Raw genomic sequence first — 6889 nt, forward strand, 5'->3', positions numbered from 1 at the left:
AATATCTAATGATAGCTTATTATTCTATATAAGCTGTTTAGTTTACTCATGTTATAGTTGAGCTGTAATGTTGAATTATAAAACATCATTCAGTTTATATTTAAAGTACCTTTACTTAGTTAAAAGTGTATAGTAAAAAGTCGGGTAAGTTGTAGATGTCGCTCTGCTGTACAGTAGGTTACAAGTGGGTTACTGTAATGGGTGGAATTAAATTTGAATCCAATGATATTATATCATTGTATACGAAAAACGATTCTGAACGAAGACGGTTTATCTGTCTAGGATATATTATAGATTATTAAAAAATTTCAAATCTTAGATTTAAAAAGACAAATTTTTATGAATTTCTAGTTTAAAATAATTTGCGAATTTTCGGGATTCTTGTGATTTTTACATATGTTGTCAAAATTCAAACTTTGAATGCTTGTAAAAAAAATTGTGTCAATATATTTCTTTTATTTTTCACCTGCTATTATAAAAATATGTTAGGAGCCTTATATAAAATTTTAAATTCTTAGATACAAAAGGAAAATTTGTAATGAATTTCTAGCTTAAAATAATTTGTGAATTTTTGTGATTTTTACGTATTTTGTCAAAATTCAAACTCTGAATGCTTATAAAAAAAATTGTGACTATGAATTTATTTTATTTTTAAACTGCTATTGTAATAATACATTAGGAGTATTGTATTAAATTTTCAAGCTTTTCTGCCGAAAAAATAAATTTTTATCGATATCAATTTAAAAAAAACTAATAATGATCGAAAATTTCAAATGACTATGAATAGTTCAACTTAAGTCGAAAATTTTTGAAAATTGCACGGTGGATAGAATATACTTATATAATAACATTCGGTGAAAATTTCATGTATCTATGGTCATTTGTTTTAAAGTTACATCAAAAACCAAAATCGATTTCGTGAGTGTGCGTAAAATTTCCCGTTTTTCCCTTAATTTTTAGTTTGTCTTTCTCAATTATTTAAAAAAGTATTAAGAATTTTTCACTTTTGACTCCCCAAAGTACCAACTAGATTCACTTTCTGATCGAACGAGGTACTGAAGTCAAAAATCGAAGCACTTTTACTGCCCCAAAACGTGATGACAGACAAAAAAAAAACACACACATCATGATGGTAAAATAAATACATTCATCGCTCCGCTCAGAATCTAATACAAACATAATAATATAATATAGTGATTAAGTATGCTCGGTCTAGGAGTATGCTGGGTCTAAATAATGTATAAATTCTAATTCTAATTTTTGGAATTTATTAATACACTCGAAGACCATATTTTTAAAGACTTAAGTTTGTTTATATATAGAAAACCCGTGACTAGATAAACTTTTGTTTTTCAAATAAGAACCTCCCATTTCAACTTTAATTTTTCAGCAGATATTTTTTTAAAGAATTTTAATATATTTAGATCTTTTTTTTTTGTATAAAAAATCTACAATCTATTCTTTCATGGGATAATAAGCAAATGTGACAAAGAGTATTAATATCTAGATTTAAATTTGGAAAATTAGTTTTTGATTTAGGTATCTAACTTTGTATAGATTTGTAGGTGTAGTTACTAAGGATAACAATGATAACATAATATCTATAGTAATGTAATTAGTTGAGTAGATATCAAATATGAGGACTTGGATAATTTGAATTATGTAATTAATATTGATCTATCATTCTATCAATATTATTTATAACAATAAGTATAATAAATACTACATCTTATATTAGGTGTATATTATTATAGTTTATATTTTTCTAAAACCATTTTCAATGTACCTACATTATCTTGAGTATAAATATTTTAATAACTCAGAATAGTCAGAATAGATTCATTAGAATTTTGATTAAGATACATGAAAATTCTCTAGAAAATCTTCCACTTAATAATTTGCATTACAAAATGTGGTCTCGTTTGAAAAATAGAAGTATTTATGGATACAGGACGTTTCATAAATTATACAAAAAATATTAACAATTTGAAAATAAAGTCTTTAGCTAAAGGTTAGGTTTCTACTTAAAAATATCAAATTTTAAATTAATTGTCTATTACAGGCAGGGGTTAAAGTGGGGGGGGGGGCGCAGGAGGACTCAGTCCCCTTACCTCTGACGGCGGTTAAAAAGCGTCCCCTTTAACAAATTAGGATTTTCTTACATTAGACATTATACATTAAATTATATATGGAACGCTTAAAACCATACGGAGACATTAGTCCCCTCTGGAATTTTTTCCCACTTTAACCTCTGATTACAGGAATAAATGGGGGTGAGCGTGGTTAAAAAATCATCCTGTATACTATATAAGTAGGTATATTAAATAATTTACTTGTTGGCTACATCACCCTTTCTATTGTATACAATCATACGAGTATTACGAATTATATCCGCAATCATCAACTTGGTCATAATCATAATGAGCCTAGGCGGCGGTCTAGCCATTGATTCTTCAAACCAGTTAACCATTAATTATCACTGCTACTTGATTAATCTTATTGTAAATCTTCCAACTATATACATATTATACCGTTGAGATCTGTCTGTAAATAAATAATAAATGTCGTGTTTCTTATAAACTTTGGCCTGGAGACACACATGCAGATCTACAGAATTTATTGATTATACAGAGAACAAATAACCTGTGCTTGCTTCTCCTTTAAATTAGTTTTGATCTATTTCAGTGTACGAATTGAAAATAATAATACTAAAAACCTAGTATAGGAATGTGTTTGAATTTTTGAAAAATGTATTATAATTTCACCCCGATCCTGCATGGCTAGTATGCTGTATGCATATTCTCGTAAAGACAAAGTGGTAGTACGTAATTAGATAAAAAAAACTGGAAAGTAAATGTTGTGTCCGTTTTGTGTAAATACCTACCTATACATTTTTATATGTGTACATGTGGTGTAGCTGCATACATAATATTATACTACACTTGGAAATTAACACCAATAACAACCACCTACCCCGAGGGTGATTCTCCACGCTCGGTTACCCATCGACCATCATCGTCATGCGCCTGTATAATAATATATAATAATCACAATATAATACAACTGCGGCGATTATTTGTAGGTACAAGTGATACAACATCTGTCCGATTATTCGGTCTTTCAATAAAATATACAGTCTGGAAACATGCATAATGCGGACAATGATAATAATAGTACCAATGTATGTACAAGTATGACGCAAAACAACGGGGCAGAGGTGAAAATATAACAATAACAATATATGTATTATAACAGTATAACGAACGCCCGCGCATAACTCCATCACAACACACAGTTTCATACTTTCGTCAATTACAATGATATTGGTTAATTAATAGCCATTCACCGGGTAGGTATGTATTATGACGTACACTGAAAACAGATTATATTATGGCAGACGGACACGTGATAATTATTGCCTACGACTTGCGCCGTACGGCGGAGCAGCTGCCGTGGCGTAAATACAATGTTATTACAATGATATTATTATGATAATATTATTATTTATTATGCAACGAGGCTATCGCCGGCTCCCGCGTGGTCGGTCGAGAGACCATAACAATTTCTGTAGACGCCGTCTAGCACGCCGATGCAGACGATGCAGTATTGTTGTGATGATAGCCTCGGGATGATAGCCATTCTCGGCATCGAACACTGTGCACAGGCACGAATGAATCGCTGTCGGGGACGCAAGGGGAGGGTCGAGTGGCCCGAGAGCTCACGTGTAACCATAAACTTATAGAAAGTCTATGAGTGTAACCGTGTACAATGTGGTTACAATTACCTACATTTCAATATAGTATGACAACAATACTTGTATAGGTATGGAATAATGATAAATTCTCCAACAGTTAGTGCGAAGTTTTAAACGACAACAACACTGCTGTGCACTGTGTACTTTGAATCCAGGTAGACCATAACAAAACACAACTGGACTAAGGATACTATACCGAAATGTCTGATTTGTGATTTTTGACATACGGAATAGTGTTCCCGAAAGCTTCGATCAATTAAGGTCGATCGTCTCCGAAATTTTTTCACCATTTTTAGTACTACTTACATTTGCCAACAAACATTTTCGAATATGAACTTTACTAAAAATAATCTAAGAAATCAACTACCGAATTAAATCGATTATCAGCCTTGTAAGTTTTTTGAAGTTGAAAACAACAGATTACCCTCCAGATTTGAATAAACTATGCTCAGAAATTCAGTGTCAAAAATCATATGTTCTTAATGCCTATACCAATTCCCATTGAAATTCTTTTGTAAAATTTATTAGTCGTTTTTGGTACCATATGGTATGCTTTTTTATTTTAACCACTGCAGCATATTAAAGAAGTACTCTTCACATATTATTCACATATGGATTTCGATGTTCACAATTGAAATCTTTTGGAAAATTTTGTTTATAAATCTACAAATGATTACCATTGGTTAGAGATTATAATAGAAATAGTATAAATTAATATTTTGGATTCTGAGCCTATAATATGATATGTGTCTTTTTCTTTCTAGACATGATGACATCAATATCTTTTCTGATAGATAAGTGGAACTATTTGGTACTTTTGAAAAGTCTAAATTGAAAACTGAATCTAGTATTTTTTTAAAGTGACAGGAAAAACATAAACAAAAAGGGAAAAAGTGGTATAATTATTAATTTTTACGCAACACCAACTTTTGAAAAATCGGTTTTATTTTTTATTTTTTTGGTGTAACTCAAAAACTTTTAACCGCAGGGCGTAAATAATATGTCATCGGATGTACACCTGCCAAATAACCCGCTGGAAAAAAACAAAATAGAGTTGATATTGAAGAAGAGTTACAGAGTCTGGTTCATGCATTTGACGGCTGCTCATTTTGAATCCTTGGAAACCGTGTCTGACGGCTGACTGACGCTATACAATATTCTGAATACGATTATACAACGCACAGGACTAGGGGGTTTCTGCTCCTAGAAAAATGAGTATAACGGAAGATGATAAAACAGATTTCCAGCAATCGCAGGATTGTAAAAACAAGTTAGGTCTACAAAACCACAACAGCTATCTATATGGTTTTACGGACTGAGATTTTTACGCCGAAAATAAAACCTGTCTTGCTGAGCTGGTAGAGTGGTAGAAAATCGACGTAAAAATCGCATGAATAGTGATTGAACTTTCGAGTTCTCAGACATATTAGCCGAAGCTTTACATACAGTGGCAATATAGAGATCATTAAACTCTGTCCTACCAGTGATTTCTCGACTAATAATCATTATTGTTGATGTCATCGAAGAATATTATCTTGTAAATATTGACATATTGTGGAATCCAGACGATGAAGACAAAGTCAGGCGATACTGACAGTGACTGGCAAGAAGTGACAACAGCTACAAAAAAACGTGTTCGACGCTTTGGGAAAGAGAAATTTTATTGTAGATAAAATAAAATTCATTTGTTAATTTAATTGATTGCAGTTAGGCATATAAAATAAAATAATTCAACAATAATGTAATTAAATAAAATTCGGTTTTGCAAAATTGAAATGAGGCCGCAGTATTTTATCGAATTTTGAAAAAGTTTAAAATGTAAACAAGTAATTATTTTTGTTATTGAATATTCTAATTACAAAATAATTGCCAAAATACATAATTTTTACAGATGTTTTAAAAGCTATACTTTATAAAGTTATAAAGTTATAACAATAATATTATATTAATATCACATTATTTTAGACAAAAATATAATTTTAAAATACAGTAAAACCTCGATAAGACGGAATTTCGGTAAAACGGAAACCCCGGTAATACGAAAAATTTGTTTGGTCCATTTTCAAATACATATACATTTATCTCGCCAAAACGGAAACCTCGTCAAGTCGAAAACGTACTTTATGATTTTAAATTAATTGTTTATAATTTATATTTTGATAAAGTGTATCAAAATCTTAAACATAATTACTTTGGATTAGTTTTTATTTTTAAAACGGTAGAAAAATCGCTATAGATTACATATAATATACTAAATCATGATTCTGTTTAGAAATTTCTCCAACACGGGCCAAGCTTATAAATATTCTTGTAGGTATCTATAGCTATACATTAGTATTAATTTTAAAATATGTTTTTTGTGCTATAAATAAAGTCTTAATATTATAAACAATAATATTAGTGTCAGTAAAATAGTCGATAAATAATTGAATACTCTAATACTGATTTTTTGGTGCAAATTACAAATTTTAAACTATAAAAATATAAAATATATAAGTAACTAAAAGACTATATATTATAAAAGCTGCAAATAATATTTTAAACTTATCAAGTTATAAAAAAAAATGGCTATTTATAAATAGGTATAACTATATTGTCATTTTACCTTGATAATAACTGCATATAATCTAGCTCTAAACTTAAATTTTTTTATGTATGTAGTTGTATGTTGTATGGTTACCTAAGATAAGATTGTTGTTATGATAGTAACTGTATATAATTTTAACCTGTATTTTGATATTAGATCGCATTATTTTTTACTCATATGTACTAAAATAATATTACTATGTATTATCTATTTATTTATTTCTTTCTGTTCACAATTAGTTATTCCTATGAAAAAAATACTTAGTTAGGTATTACTAACTTCCGATTTAAATTTAGTAGCTCAAAAACTACTCTTTCGCATTTTGATTCTGATACGTCAAAATTCTCAGAAATATTATCTGATATATAACAGAAGTTTGTATTTCTATAAGACATTTCTTAAGTACTACAAAAAATCCCAAGAATCGTAAAACATGGAGAAAGAAAAAAGGGGTAAACAATAAGCATGACACATGGTTGGTGAATCAACCTGTATGTAAAAATAATAAACATCTAGCGACAAATTATACCTATCTGCGCTAATACATT

The sequence above is a fragment of the Diuraphis noxia genome, unplaced genomic scaffold (genome assembly GCF_037042655.1).
Source record: "Diuraphis noxia isolate RWA-SAM2 unplaced genomic scaffold, SU_Dnox_SAM2 contig0003, whole genome shotgun sequence".
In the NCBI taxonomy this organism is placed as follows: domain Eukaryota; kingdom Metazoa; phylum Arthropoda; class Insecta; order Hemiptera; family Aphididae; genus Diuraphis; species Diuraphis noxia.